The 16,951-nt window shown below is 37.8% G+C and overlaps 1 long non-coding RNA gene across 1 annotated transcript in view; it reads right to left on the bottom strand.

Moving 5' to 3' along the window:
• The window catches only part of LOC107621641, a 12,218-nt gene extending 4,180 nt beyond the window's left edge, over positions 1 to 8,038 (bottom strand). The window contains exons 1-2 of the long non-coding RNA XR_001615871.2: positions 7,935 to 8,038; positions 7,206 to 7,210 (exon numbers count right to left, since the gene is read on the bottom strand). This is a non-coding gene — a long non-coding RNA (uncharacterized LOC107621641). The remainder of the gene's footprint in view (positions 1 to 7,205; positions 7,211 to 7,934) is intronic.

Here is a 16,951-nt window from a genome sequence, read left to right as displayed (position 1 = left end):
TTTTATAATTAAATATTTTTATTATAAAAAATTAATGATATTTGTACTACTAATATAACAGTGTAAAACATTAATAATAAAATATTATCGTATTTCACATAAAATTCATCCTAATCTAAAAAATTTAGCCTAGAAAAATATTGGTCCTTTTTAAACGTTTTTGTTAAACACTATTAATAGGTCATAAATTCCTTATTCTTTATTTTATGTGGAAGTATCGTGAACTCACCAACAAATATTTATAAATTGAACTCTATTTTTTTATTTTTAAAAAAATTAATAATTAGAATTTTGTCTCTCTAATTTTGGTTTTTACACTTTTTTTTCATTTCTTTTAATCATAATTTCAGAAATAAAAGAGATATTTCTGCTAGAGTTTTTTCACTAATGTTCGTTTTCTTGTCACATTTCTACAGCTACCACCGTTGTTGTCGCTGCCTGCACTCAGCACCGCCACTACTCCTTCTACTGCCGCCACACCACCTTTCCGGTCCCTTTACGTTGTTGTGTTTTGTCTTTGCCCCCACGAACTACTCAGATTTCATTTTAATCATAATTTCAGAGATGAAAGTGATATCTCTGCTAGAACTTTTTCACTAGTGTTCATGTTCCTGTCACATCTCTGCAACTACCACCATCGCTGTTGCTGCCTGCACTCAGCACCGCCACTACTCCTTCTACTGCCGCCACACCACACTTCTCGGTCCCTCTGCGTTGTTGTGCTTCGTCTCTGCCCCTGCGAACTACTCAGGTTTCATTTTACTTTATTTTGTTTTATTGCTTTTTCTATGACAATTTTTGTGAATTTGGAGTTTTTTCTACTGTCTTTGCACCGCAATGTTTATTTTAAGGGTGGAAAAGAAATAAAACAACTACTTCACTTCAATAGCAGATTAAGGGTGAAAAAGAAAATGCATTGTCTTAACTGAGTATTGCAATTGGCAATAAACACAATGAAATTTTCTCTTCAAATTTGTGATTATTAATTGGTGTCTGATTGTGTGAAGATTTTAGATCTGACTTGACTTGGAAAACTTTTTCTGAAAAAAAAAAAACAGACTTGTTCCTTTGATTTAACCAAACCAACACAATTTGAATAAGAAGTGCAATTTTCTCTTTGTTTTTGATTGAATCAGAACTTTGCATCAAATATAACAAAACTATATCATATGTATAATTTTTTCTTAACAATTTTTCTTTGCCAATGTTGCATAATCTGGCATGCCCTAGAAAGTGTATTCTTGCTGATGATGAGTTAAATGGAACAATTGACAAGTGTCTATCCAGCATCAATGTTGAGAAAGTTGAAACTAACAGGCGGGCTCTCGGGGAGCTCCTCTTCACTCCTGGAGCTCTTCAATATCTCAATGGAGTTAATGATTCTGCAATAGTTGCCACATATCCAGCCTCATCTGCGTTGAGTTTCGACGTCGCTGCTATGTTCCTCTTCGTCACCACTATCTCCGATCTCAGTACTTCTCCCTCATCTCTGGCCCTGCGAACTACTCCTTTAAGGTTTCATTTTTATTTTATTTTATTGTCCTTTCTATGAAAATTATGTGAATTTGGATGCTTTTGTTCTTGTAGGATTCTACAGTAAATTTGAGATTCTATGCAAGTATAACTTGTACCTAACACAATATCTCTATCCTTGCCAAAACATAAAACGATTTATGTGAATATTAAATACAAAATGGTTGTCAAGTTAAGTATCTATGAACAAATATTTTTGATGATGAACTGTTCAAAACTGTTCTCTTTAGGGGGCAATGGCATAAGATAGTAAGCATTTTTGAGAAATGCATTTTATGGCTTTCATTTGGCCTGTGAAGCATCCACCCTTATTTTCGGAACATGAATTTTATCATTTAAAAAGAAAGCAAAACATATTTTCATCATAATCATAATCCTTGTTTTACTTTTGCATAGAAGATGTTAATAACCTACTGCTCAGACTATTCAGTGAAGCGCCAAATATAAATTCAAGGTATGGTTGAACTTTGCTATTACTCATTCTTTGGATTACATTATATCGCATCTATTATACCTAGCCATGCTTGTTTTAAATTTTCAGGTGGGCAAACATCCAAAGTGCTCTTTTATTTTTGCACCAATTTGTTTGTTTACAATTGAATTTGATTATTTATATTACTTTCTGTAGGCCTATAATAGCATCGCAATTGTTATTGACGAATGAAGTATTTCTTGATGGATAGAACATTTGGAAGCCAACTTAAATTTCTTTCTCACCAGGAGCTTCTCTTTCGAATTTGGTTGTTATTTTCCTCAGATGTCAAGAGAGCGATCATTCAGATTGTCTTGACTCTGTCCATTTTTTTCTGCTTCAAGTTAAAAACATGAAAACAAACCTATATTTTGTTTTGATTTGTTTGTCTTTTTTGTGTCCTAAGAGATTCTATATAATACTATACTGTGACTAAATGTTGGATCTCCTTTTAAAATCTATAAGCATAGTTTATTTAGTGGATCGAGTTGAAGGTGATTTTGATTTGTTCGATATTTTAGTTCACGATCTCAAGCCATGACACATCTCGTGTTTCTATAATACAAACCTTTCCAATTCAAGAATTAGAAATCCCAATCAGGTTGGAATATAGCAAAACTAGTTTAAAATGTGGTTAAATTAAAAACATAAAAAAATAAGAATGCATATCTATTTCAGCTAAAGGATGAGATAGTAGCTCTATTTGGAATATTCAAGCCATGGAGTGCCATTAAAAGCATTTGAAAAGCTTTAGAAAAAGGAACCAACCCAAATAACACTCCATTTATCTATTTTACCTCAAATAACCTCAATTTTTTTTACTTCAATTTCTTCAAGAATAACCAAAACTCATTTTGGGAACTCTTTCATTATTGTTCTAACTGAATACAACTTTAAAAAAAATTACAAATAACGAAGGTTCTAATGCACCATGCAGTAACTTAATAACATATATGATAATCTTTGGTGTAACAGCCCAGACCACCCGCTAGCACGATATTGTCCGCTTTGGCACACAAGGCCTCACGGTTTTGCCTTTGACGATAGGGATGATAGCCGAAGCCCCCCACACTCACTCGTCAAAACGCGTCATGCTAGGGAGAGGTATCCACACCCTTATAAGGCATGCTTCGTTCCCCTCTCCAACCGATGTGGGCCTTACAATCCACCCCCCTAATGGAGTCCAGCGCCCTTGCTGGCACATCGATCCGGGTTCTGGCTCTGATACCATCTGTAACAGCCCAGACCACCCGCTAGCACGATATTGTCCGCTTTGGCCCACAAGGCCTCACGGTTTTGCCTTTGACGATAGGGATGATAGCCGAAGCCCCCCACACTCGCTCGTCAAAATGCGTCATGCTAGGGAGAGGTATCCACACCCTTATAAGGCATGCTTCGTTCCCCTCTCCAACCGATGTGGGCCTTACAATCCTCCCCCCTAATGGAGTCCAGCGCCCTTGCTGGCACATCGATCCGGGTTCTGGCTCTGATACCATCTGTAACAGCCCAGACCACCCGCTAGCACGATATTATCCGCTTTGGCACACAAGGCCTCACGGGTTTGCCTTTGACGATAGGGATGATAGCCGAAGCCCCCCACACTCGCTCGTCAAAATGCGTCATGCTAGGGAGAGGTATCCACACCCTTATAAGGCATGCTTCGTTCCCCTCTCCAACCGATGTGGGCCTTACAATCCTCCCCCCTAATGGAGTCCAGCGCCCTTGCTGGCACATCGATCCGGGTTCTGGCTCTGATACCATCTGTAACAGCCCAGACCACCCGCTAGCACGATATTATCCGCTTTGGCACACAAGGCCTCACGGGTTTGCCTTTGACGATAGGGATGATAGCCGAAGCCCCCCACACTCGCTCGTCAAAATGCGTCATGCTAGGGAGAGGTATCCACACCCTTATAAGGCATGCTTCGTTCCCCTCTCCAACCGATGTGGGCCTTACAATCCTCCCCCCTAATGGAGTCCAGCGCCCTTGCTGGCACATCGATCCGGGTTCTGGCTCTGATACCATCTGTAACAGCCCAGACCACCCGCTAGCACGATATTATCCGCTTTGGCACACAAGGCCTCACGGGTTTGCCTTTGACGATAGGGATGATAGCCGAAGCCCCCCACACTCGCTCGTCAAAATGCGTCATGCTAGGGAGAGGTATCCACACCCTTATAAGGCATGCTTCGTTCCCCTCTCCAACCGATGTGGGCCTTACAATCCTCCCCCCTAATGGAGTCCAGCGCCCTTGCTGGCACATCGATCCGGGTTCTGGCTCTGATACCATCTGTAACAGCCCAGACCACCCGCTAGCACGATATTATCCGCTTTGGCACACAAGGCCTCACGGGTTTGCCTTTGACGATAGGGATGATAGCCGAAGCCCCCCACACTCGCTCGTCAAAATGCGTCATGCTAGGGAGAGGTATCCACACCCTTATAAGGCATGCTTCGTTCCCCTCTCCAACCGATGTGGGCCTTACAATCCTCCCCCCTAATGGAGTCCAGCGCCCTTGCTGGCACATCGATCCGGGTTCTGGCTCTGATACCATCTGTAACAGCCCAGACCACCCGCTAGCACGATATTATCCGCTTTGGCACACAAGGCCTCACGGGTTTGCCTTTGACGATAGGGATGATAGCCGAAGCCCCCCACACTCGCTCGTCAAAATGCGTCATGCTAGGGAGAGGTATCCACACCCTTATAAGGCATGCTTCGTTCCCCTCTCCAACCGATGTGGGCCTTACAATCCTCCCCCCTAATGGAGTCCAGCGCCCTTGCTGGCACATCGATCCGGGTTCTGGCTCTGATACCATCTGTAACAGCCCAGACCACCCGCTAGCACGATATTATCCGCTTTGGCACACAAGGCCTCACGGGTTTGCCTTTGACGATAGGGATGATAGCCGAAGCCCCCCACACTCGCTCGTCAAAATGCGTCATGCTAGGGAGAGGTATCCACACCCTTATAAGGCATGCTTCGTTCCCCTCTCCAACCGATGTGGGCCTTACAATCCTCCCCCCTAATGGAGTCCAGCGCCCTTGCTGGCACATCGATCCGGGTTCTGGCTCTGATACCATCTGTAACAGCCCAGACCACCCGCTAGCACGATATTATCCGCTTTGGCACACAAGGCCTCACGGGTTTGCCTTTGACGATAGGGATGATAGCCGAAGCCCCCCACACTCGCTCGTCAAAATGCGTCATGCTAGGGAGAGGTATCCACACCCTTATAAGGCATGCTTCGTTCCCCTCTCCAACCGATGTGGGCCTTACAATCCTCCCCCCTAATGGAGTCCAGCGCCCTTGCTGGCACATCGATCCGGGTTCTGGCTCTGATACCATCTGTAACAGCCCAGACCACCCGCTAGCACGATATTATCCGCTTTGGCACACAAGGCCTCACGGGTTTGCCTTTGACGATAGGGATGATAGCCGAAGCCCCCCACACTCGCTCGTCAAAATGCGTCATGCTAGGGAGAGGTATCCACACCCTTATAAGGCATGCTTCGTTCCCCTCTCCAACCGATGTGGGCCTTACAATCCTCCCCCCTAATGGAGTCCAGCGCCCTTGCTGGCACATCGATCCGGGTTCTGGCTCTGATACCATCTGTAACAGCCCAGACCACCCGCTAGCACGATATTATCCGCTTTGGCACACAAGGCCTCACGGGTTTGCCTTTGACGATAGGGATGATAGCCGAAGCCCCCCACACTCGCTCGTCAAAATGCGTCATGCTAGGGAGAGGTATCCACACCCTTATAAGGCATGCTTCGTTCCCCTCTCCAACCGATGTGGGCCTTACAATCCTCCCCCCTAATGGAGTCCAGCGCCCTTGCTGGCACATCGATCCGGGTTCTGGCTCTGATACCATCTGTAACAGCCCAGACCACCCGCTAGCACGATATTATCCGCTTTGGCACACAAGGCCTCACGGGTTTGCCTTTGACGATAGGGATGATAGCCGAAGCCCCCCACACTCGCTCGTCAAAATGCGTCATGCTAGGGAGAGGTATCCACACCCTTATAAGGCATGCTTCGTTCCCCTCTCCAACCGATGTGGGCCTTACAATCCTCCCCCCTAATGGAGTCCAGCGCCCTTGCTGGCACATCGATCCGGGTTCTGGCTCTGATACCATCTGTAACAGCCCAGACCACCCGCTAGCACGATATTATCCGCTTTGGCACACAAGGCCTCACGGGTTTGCCTTTGACGATAGGGATGATAGCCGAAGCCCCCCACACTCGCTCGTCAAAATGCGTCATGCTAGGGAGAGGTATCCACACCCTTATAAGGCATGCTTCGTTCCCCTCTCCAACCGATGTGGGCCTTACAATCCTCCCCCCTAATGGAGTCCAGCGCCCTTGCTGGCACATCGATCCGGGTTCTGGCTCTGATACCATCTGTAACAGCCCAGACCACCCGCTAGCACGATATTATCCGCTTTGGCACACAAGGCCTCACGGGTTTGCCTTTGACGATAGGGATGATAGCCGAAGCCCCCCACACTCGCTCGTCAAAATGCGTCATGCTAGGGAGAGGTATCCACACCCTTATAAGGCATGCTTCGTTCCCCTCTCCAACCGATGTGGGCCTTACAATCCTCCCCCCTAATGGAGTCCAGCGCCCTTGCTGGCACATCGATCCGGGTTCTGGCTCTGATACCATCTGTAACAGCCCAGACCACCCGCTAGCACGATATTGTCCGCTTTGGCACACAAGGCCTTACGGTTTTGCCTTTGACGATAGGGATGATAGCCGAAACCCCCCACACTCACTCGTCAAAATGCGTCATGCTAGGGAGAGGTATCCACACCCTTATAAGGCATGCTTCGTTCCCCTCTCCAACCGATGTGGGCCTTACAATTGGCATTCACATAGACATTTATTTAGCTAGACTAATTTTCGGTAGTGCCCTTCCCTCTATATAGCATGTAGTCTTTCTTCATTTTCACCCAAAACTGCATCATTAGCGCTGTAAAAAAAATAAAACACCAAAAAAGAGGTCTATCACTATATTTCCAATACTAGAATCCTAATTGACTGTGCATATAAAAGCAAGCTGATGATAATGCCCCAAGAAAAAGCCAATGACAAATGAAAATTTACTTGTAGGAGGTATGGATATTGCTTGTGTTTAGAATTAAACAAACAAAAAATGCCTTATATCAATTCGGGCACCTGAGGCAGACATTGGCTTAAGGAAAATGACGTCAACTACGTATGATGTATTCCATAGAAACACAATTCTAAACCACGAAAAGTAATAGTTCCAAATTCAAAGTTACATACAAAAGAAAAAAAAAAGATAGCATAACAAATTCTAGTAAATAGTCAAAGTAAGTTATACCTTCAAAATTTTCTATGAGAATATTCGTTCTTCTAAAGGAAAGCATAAGTCTTGACCACATGCTAGGACAATAACAACTTTGAAAAATGTACATGAATAAATTTCACGTATATATGTAGTTCTTTTTCCAAGAATAATGCTACAAGGACTAGAAAAAAGGTTAATGAGTTTACCCTCTTCAACTTATATAGAGAAGAGAGATAAAAATTCAACTCCATCTAGAGAAAGGCCAATCCATAAATAAAATCCTAAATTATATTTTTTATCATTCATAACACAGTTCACATCCCAACAAAATATGATACCTCTTGATAGTTAAATAACATGCTAACAATAAATATAAGAAACATGATCTTTTAGATACGAGGGCACTTGAATAGGTTGCTTAAATAAGCAGCACACGTGCAAGATACAGTTGAATAGATTACTGAATCAAATGAGCTTGATGGTGGATATTTATAGAAAATTAAAGTCCAAAACCAGCATCAGTAGTTAAAATGATACGGTAAAAAACTAAAAAATCTCTATCTATTTTGAAGATTCCAAATTGGAGGTGCTACTCTCTTTTAACTTGTTCTTTGCATCTTCCATAGATTTTTTCCAAGACCACAAAATCAGCATCAGACCACCATTCCCAACAAGAGAAATACATGTGGTTGTATCAAAAACCTAGTCGATATAAACTTGAGAAACACAAAAAAGTCGTATAGGCTCAGAAGATGTCATTACAAAATCCTTTCCTTGTCATAGACAAACATTAATGGATTGTAATTAACAAATGAACCAAAGAAATGGGGTGAAAAATTAGAACTGCAGCAGCATGACTAACAAAATTCAAAGTATACTTCAGATATAAGTAGTTCCAACAAAATAGTTAATTTTTAATAGAAAATGATGAACTAGCAATACCGAGGCTGAATAATATGTTTTCCGAGCTCACAATCGCAACCTGTTTTATTCATTTAATAGTGAATACAACTCTACATATTAGGACAACATGAAGTATATTATTGTGTAAAACTAAAAGAAAAATGCTATGAAAAGAATCTAAAATTAATTAAGATAGTTTTTTGCGTAGAAGAGATTAAGATTTTCAATTCTCATGGAACATGTTTAGTCAATGAATCCTTCACATGACAAAATAATAATTAGTCAATTAGATTGACAAGCCAATAGAAAACAAGATTTAACTTTCAATTGATAAAAAAAGACCAATTTTGCATGATGTATCCCTCAGACTCATATCTCACAAAATGTATTAAGATTGCTTCAAGGACATATAGCAATTCTTTTATGAAAAACCAAAAAAAAGGGGCCGAAGTATAAAATATAATAAAAAGTGTGGTGCAAAGACAGCGAAAAAGCATCCAAATTTACAAAAATTTCCAAAGAAAAAGCAATAAAATAAAATAAAGTGAAATGAAACCTGGGCAGTTCGCAGGGGCAGAGACGAAGCATAACAACGCAGAGGGACCAGAAAGTGTGGTGCGGCGACAGTAGAAGGAGTGGCGACGGTGCTGAGTGCAGGAGGCAGTGGCGGCAGCCACAGTAGTAGCTGCGAACGAGAACATGGCAAGACTCATAGCAAAGGCAAACATCTCATCTCTTTTGACATAATCATTAAAAGAAAATGAAAAATATGTAAATAGCAAAAACAAAGGGGCAAGCTTAATTATTAATTTTTCAAAAATAAAAGAGTGGGGTTCTATTTGTAAATATTTTTATGTTGGCTAATGTTACTCCCACCTAAAAGTAGGGGTAACGAATCTACAGCCCTATTAATAATACAAAGCAGCAGTTTGGTTTCTATTAAAGAGTTAGATAAATTCCAATAATTTATAAAAAGTCCCATTAACTCATTATGCTAGACTTAGCAGTCAAAGCTATTCCTTTTTCGATAAGTAAGAGTAAAACTTATTCCATAAACCTGTAAAACAAAGAGCTATGCAACGTAAAATGGGAATAAAGCTATTATAGATGCTCGAAAGATGTATTAATGCCAGAAGTTAAAAGTTGAAACCGATGCTCTGTTATTTTGTTATTTTGTTGAAGTTGACACCAATACTATGTGGATCTCAGATGCAGCTTTTTTATTATTATTATTTCCCCTCTTTCGGTGTAGGATCTCAGATGCACTCAGCCATATTAATGGACTTTACACATATATCGTATGGGCCTATTCAACTCCATTTATAGTTTTACCCATATATCACAAAAAAAAAAACAACGTGGTTTGCTTGATTTTGGTAGCTGCAAAATAATGATCTCGGAGTGTAGTATTTTGGATTTCTCATCAACATAATATAACCAGCATTTGAAGGATTGCATTTAGAATAGAAAAATCAAAATATTGTGTGCTGGTAATGATGAAATCTGTTCTGAGTTGTAGATTTCTTAGTGAAAAAATAAAGATTCTGTTATGCAAGCTAAAGAAAGGAGAAATGTGTCTATTGTATTAGTAGAGAAATCACACTTTTACAGAGATAAAAAAGTACAACTATATATAGCTAAAAAGAAAGGAAAAAAAAGAAAAATTATACTAGCTACCTTTTCATATTCTATTATGCAGCTATGATCTACTAGTGTCACACAATACCCAATAAAACAGAGAGTATTGGAAGTACTAGTAGTATTCATTCATTAATAGCCTCTCTTAAGCTGGGAGTGTACAAGTTATATAAGCTTACTACATATCTCTTCAAAAGGACCTGGTGGAAGTGCCTTTGCAAGGACATCAGTAAGTTGTTCTCTTGATGGAATTAGCATGAGCTTTAAAGAACCGTCTTGAACTTTTTCTCTAACTTTTCGACAATCAATCTCAATGTGTTTCATTCTTTCATGAAACACTAGGTTAGCCGCAATATATCTAGCAGATTGGTTGTCACAAAATAATATCATAGGGCCTGGTAACTTGATTTTAAAGTCATTCAAGATGTACATAAGCCAAATTTCTTCACAAGTTGCAAGAGTCATTGCGCAATACTCTACCTCCAAAAATAATCGAGCAACTATTTGCTGTTTTTTACTTTTTTAGGACACCAAAGATCTTTCAAGAAAGAAGTAATATCCGGACACTGATCTTTGGGTATTCAGACATGTACCCCAATCAGAATCTGAGAAACCATGGAGGGACAAGTCACAAACAGACTAAAAAAGTAATCCTTTTTCTGGAGCTCCTTTCAAGTACTTCAATACATGTAAGGCTGCTTTGAAGTGCTCATCTCCGGAACAATCTAGAAATTGACTTAACTTGCTAACAACAAAGCTTATGTTAGGCCTGGTATTAGTGAGGTATATCAACATTCCAATGAGTCTGCTATATGACTTAGCATCATTTAATAATGTTCCTGATGACTTTGAGAGATGAGTTGAATAATTCATAAGCGTGCTATCTGGTTTTGAATCTAATAATCCATACTCTTTTAGGAGATCAAGAGTATACTTCTTTTGATATAAAGCTATTTTCCTTTTGTTCCTTGCAACTTCCATGCCCAAGAAAAATTTTAGTTTGCCTAAATCTTTGATTTTGAACAAAGTGTCGAATTTCATCTTCACACGTTGGATCTCTTCTATGTCATCCCCCGCTAGAACCAAATCATCGACATAAACAAGAATAGAAGTGAAACCTGTTGGAAAAGATTTGGTGAAAAGGGAATGATCTGCCTTTGATTGTGAGTAACCTGAAGTAATCAAGACAGAGCATAACTTAGAGTTTCACTTGCGACTTGCTTGCTTAAGGCCATATAAGGATCGTTCCAGCTTGCAAACCATTCCTGGCTGTGCATTTAAACTAGGGGGCAACTTCATATAGACTTTTTCAGGTAGATCACCATGAAGAAAGGCAGTGGTCACATCTAATTGATGAATAAACCAATTCCTACTAGCTACAATTGCTAAGAATATACGAAGGATAGTCATTTTGATTACAGCACTAAAGGTATCAAAATAGTTATACCTTTGTGTTTGAGTGAAACCTTTGGCTACAAGCCTTGCTTTTTGTCTCTCTATAGTCCCATTAGAGTTATATTTGGTTTTAAAAATCCATTTACATCCGATTGCATGCTTCCCTTTTGGTAGAATAGTAAGTTTCTAGGTCTTGCTTTCCTCCAATACTTCAAGCTCAGCTTTGATTGTTTTCTGCCAACAATCACTCAAAATAGCCTGCTCATAGTTCTTTAGTTCCGGATTTGTAGAAATTATAATAGAAATTACTTTGTGTGATTGTGATAGGGAATTGTAACTCAAGTAATTGAAAAGAGGATACGGTTTTGTGATTGATGATTGGACCATGCTATCAGAGATAATAGTTTGCATACATTCATAATCATCAAGTTATCTTGGCTTGTGTATTTCTCTAAGAGATCTTCTTAGTGAAGGAGGTGGATTAATGTCAGTGGACTGGGAATTAGATGGATTTTCATCATATGATGGGGTAGTACATGATGCTGGTGCTATTGGTAAACTCAAAGAAATGGGTAAGGTTGGCTGTGGTTGAACATTAATGGTGTTGGAATGAGTATTTGACAATGTATATTGAATGGGATGTAAATCTAAGGTATGAAAAGATAATGTACTGCTATCAAAGATATCTATAGGGTCATGATTACGTAATGTAAGCTTAGTGTCTTGATTAGAATTAAAAACATGTTCAAATTGATGAGAAACTTGATTATTCTTATATGGAAAGAAATTTTCATAAAAAAATTATATTTCTAGATACGAAAAATTGTTTGTTATTAATGTCTATTAAAAGATATCCTTTGGTTCTTGTTTTAAAGTCAAGAAAAATGTATTTTCTTCCTCTTTTATCAAATTTTCTTTCTATTTGCAACTAAAGTTGAAGCAAATACAAGATATCCAAAAATTTTGAAGTGTTGAATGTTTGGCATTTTACTAAAAAAAATCTGATAAATATTTTTATTATTAATAGATGAACTAGACACTCTATTGAGAATATGTACAACATGTGATGCAGCATATTTTCAAAAAATTTTAGGAAGATGAGCCTTAAAAATGAGTGCTCTACCAATATTCAAAATATCTTGATGTTTTTGTTCTACAAATCCATTTTGTTAAGGTGTCTTAACACATGAAGTCTGATGAATTATTCTCTATTTTTCATAAAAGGAACTCATGATGAATTCAGCTCCATTATCAGTCCTGATGTTCTTTATTTTTGTTTGAAATTGGGTTTCAATTAGTTGCACAAATTGTTGGATAAAAAAGAAGTTTCACTTTTATTTTTCATAAAAAATAGCTAAGTGAACCTGCTTTTGTCTTCTACTATTGTTAAAAAAAAACTTATGGCCAACAAAAGATGGAGTAGAAACAAGTCTCCAAATATCCATGTGCACTAAATCAAATAAATTGACAGATTTTTTTTGACTCAAATGAAAAGACAATCTTCTTTGTTTTGCATAATGACATGGTTCACAAAGTTCATCTTTTAATGAACATACAATAAAAGGATAACTCTTTTTTATTTCTTGTAACCTATCAATTGAGACTTGTCCTAACCCACAATGCTAAGTTTCATGATTTATAGTGTTTGTGATAGCAGCAACATTAACTGAATTGTTGGTGTTGACTAGTTCTCTATTCTTTGCTTCTAAGTTGACATAAGTTGCATCTGTATTGAAGATATACAAGCTACCTCTTTGTCTCGTATGACCAATCATCTTCAAGAAAAAGTTGTCCTGTATCTCAAAGTGTGTATTGTTAAATAAGAATTGATAAGGTAAAAAATTAGTTGCTTCAGACACAGATATGAGATTAAAATTAAAAAAGGGCACATATGACACATTTGTAAGGTAAAAATCACGGGTTAAAATTATAGTTCCACTAATTGTTGTTGTGATCTCAGTTTCATTTGGACATTTGATCAATACAGGATCTATTGTATGATGAGAGTGAAAAGTATGAAGAGAAAACGTAACATATGCAGTCGCACCAGTGTCAATTATCCAGTCATGTGTGTCTAAAAGAATGTGGAAAACTGATAAAATATGGTATATACCTGCTGAAGGAGCTATTACTGTATTTATGGCTTGTGTTTGAAGAGAACTATGAGCAAGATCACCTTTATGTTGCTGGAATAGAGAAATCAATGCTTGCTTTTAATCTTCGGAAAACAAGTTGTCTAGGCTCTTACTATTCTCCTCTTGAGTTGAATGCACATCAGGTATGTTGCTATCTCCACATGTTTTCTCAGCAACAATCATATTGTTCACATTTGCTACTCCAAATCTCTTTTGCAAATAAGGAGGAAATCCATGTTTATGGTAGCAGGTTTCTATGGTGTGTGCAGCCTTCCCACAATGAGAACAACTTCTTATCATTCCTCTTCCACTATTAACTCTGCTTCGGCCTCGGCCACATCTGCCTCTGCCACCTCGATTTGTGACACCAGAATTTGCATTCAAGGTCATACCAAACCCTCTATTGTTTTCATTACCAGTTCCTCCAATATTGACAGCATTAACTAGCATCCTTTCTTCACTTTGATCTGAGTTGGTTAATTATCTTTTTTGTTGCAAAAGTAAAGAATAGATGGAATTCACACTGGGTAATGGCACCATCAACATAATCTGTGATTTTACTGTTGTGTACTGCTCATTTAACCTTCTCAAAATTCTAACAGCATTGAACTCATCAAATTCTTCCCAAATTCCCTTAAGTTTAGTGAAATATGCAGTGATGGATAGATCTTCTTGCTTCATCACAAACATCTCTTCTTGAAGATCAGCTATCCAAAACAAATCACCTTCATAAAATCTATGCTTGAGATCGTTCCAGAGCTCTGAGGCCACGTTACACCAAAGAATACTCTGAAGAATCTTTGTGCTTATGAAAAAATGCAACCACGATAGTACAAAGGTGTTGCATCTGTCCTAGGCTTCATAGGTTGAGTCAGTTTTTTAAGGTTTTAGAATACTTCGATCAATGAATCCCAACTTGTTCTTCGATTTGATGGATAGCCAAACCGATTTTGCCTATGAGTGATAATTTCGAGTTGTAAATGGAGTTTGAGTTAGTGATAAACCTGAGCTTTCATTTGGATGGAGGTAGAAAGGACTTGTCTGATCTTGAATCGGGTTCAATGTTGATCTCCCTTCTTGCATTTGATGGCTGGCAAGTTGATTCATCAATCTTCTGAAATTTTGTAAATCACTCACTGAAAATTTTGCAGTTGCGAATTTTCTGGATTATCCACTCCAGCTTCTCGATCTGCCATGAATGTCACAGAAGGAAGGGGCGATGTTCACAATTCTTACTTAACAATATTTGCAGCTTTTCCACGCTCACCGCACCATGATAAAATATCTTCTGAGCTGCAGATTTCTTAGTGAAAAAATAAAGATTCTGTCATGCAAGCTAAAGAAGAGAGAAATAAATCTATTGCATTAGTGGATAAATCACACTTTTACAAAGACAAAAGGTACAACTATATATAGCCAAAAAGAAAGAAAAAAGAAGAAATAAAAATTATACTAGCTACCTCTTCATATTCTATTATACAGTTGTGATCTACTAGTGTCACACAATACCCAATAAAACAGGAAGTACTGATAGTATTCATATATGAATAGGTAACTGAGAAGGATCTTGCTATTTTGAAGTAACTTATTCTACTGTCTATACACTTTGATGTGTAAGCGGTGCATTACAATCAACACAACTCTTGCATCCTTCCTTTCATCTATGGGAATTATTGTCATTAAATTTGTCATGAAATCGCTCATTCCAAAAATTAAAGTAATTTTTTTTAGTTTACTTAATTTTTGTATTAGCTTTTTTTTTTCTTTTTTATTTGTCTTATGTTATTTTTTTTTTTACTTTTGGGATTCACCAAGGATCGAACTCAAGACCTTTTAGATATAGAACTCTGATACTATGTCAAAAAATCACTTATCCCAAAAATTTAAGCCAATAAAAAAAGACAACATTAATTATTATATCTCTAACAAAATTTGTAAATAGTATTTGATATGAGAAGCATAAATAGTATTTTTTTGGATAAGTATCATTTTTGTCCTCAACATTTGGGGTAAGTCTCAAAGTTATCCCTAACCTTTCAATCGTCCTATTTAAGTCCCTAACATTTCAAAATTGACTCAATGTTATCTTGCCGTTAAGGATCCGTTAACAGAATTGACGGCGGGACAAAATTGAGATGATTTTAAAACGTTAGGGACTTAAATAGGACAAAAATGTTGGGGACAAAAACGATACATAGAAATAAATTTTAGTTGGGTAAAGTATACTTTTTGTCCTTAAAGTTTGACAAAAGTCTCAAAAATATCCCTAAATTTTATTTTGTTTCAATTTTATCCCAGAAGTTTTCGATTTACATCAAATATACCCCTAATGGCTAATTTTTTAAAAAATTTAAGACCAATTTAACAACAATTTCATAAGAACAACCTTCAGCACAAGAAAATCAAGCATAATTTTCATGCATTATTGTTAGATTGGTCTTAATTTTTTTGAAAATTTAGCCGGTAGGGGTATATTTGATGCAAATCGAAAACTTTTGGGACAAAATTGAAACAAAATAAAATTTAGGGATATTTTTAAAATTTTTGTCAAATTTCAGGGATAAAAAGTATACTTTACCCATTTTAGTTTTATCCTTCAATATATCAATTTTTTCATTGTACAAAGTATTCAATTATTTTTTAATCACATTAGTAAATTACACTTAATCACATTACTTTTATTCTAAATAATTTTTTTTATAATTTTACACTTAAAGTTATAAGTTAATATAAAAATATAAAAAAATTTAGTTAGAATGAAAGTAGTGTGATTAAGTATAATTTACTTAAATGTGATTAAAAAATAATTGAATATTATATACAGTAAAAAATTGATATTATTGAAGGATAAAATTAAAATTTATTTCTATGTATCGTTTTTGTCCCCAACATTTTCGTTCTATTTAAGTCCCTAACATTTTAAAATTGTCTTAATTTTGTCCCACTGTCAATTCTGTTAACGGATCCCTAATGGTAGGGCAACATTGAGCTAATTTTGAAACATTAGGGACTTAAATAGAACTATTGAAACATTAGGGACAACTTTGAGACTTACCCCAAACGTTGGGGACAAAAGACAATACTTTACTCTTTATTTTATAATTGGAGAGAAGAGTGAATATTGCACTGAAAATGACAAAAACGGTGCTTAATAAAAGGCTGAGAACGCCGTTTTGATAGAGCAACAATCCGCCTCTGGTTTATTGCATTTCGTGCGTATTGCATGCATGCACGACACGCGTCCCATGCAGTGGACCCGTGACCTTGTGGGAGTGGATCTTCTCAATTTTTTTTGTCCTCAATTGTTTAGTAAAGTGTGATCTCTCACCATTTAATATCTTTACTCACTTGTTTTCTCTTAATCCCTCTTAAAGAGTCTAAGATGAGAGATCATACTTTATCAAACAATTACGGACAAAAAACTGAGGATCCATTCCCCTCATCTCCCTTACCTCTCCTTCTTTCTCTCTTTTGAAACAACTCCAGCATCCATCATCGTCACTAGATATTACCATTTTCATCTCTACTGACATCAACACCTTTATTAAAT

Source organism: Arachis ipaensis, chromosome B10 (genome assembly GCF_000816755.2).
Source record: "Arachis ipaensis cultivar K30076 chromosome B10, Araip1.1, whole genome shotgun sequence".
Lineage (NCBI taxonomy): Eukaryota > Viridiplantae > Streptophyta > Magnoliopsida > Fabales > Fabaceae > Arachis > Arachis ipaensis.
The sequence above is the reverse complement of the archived record's forward strand: the minus strand, read 5'-3'. Positions and strand labels throughout refer to the sequence as shown.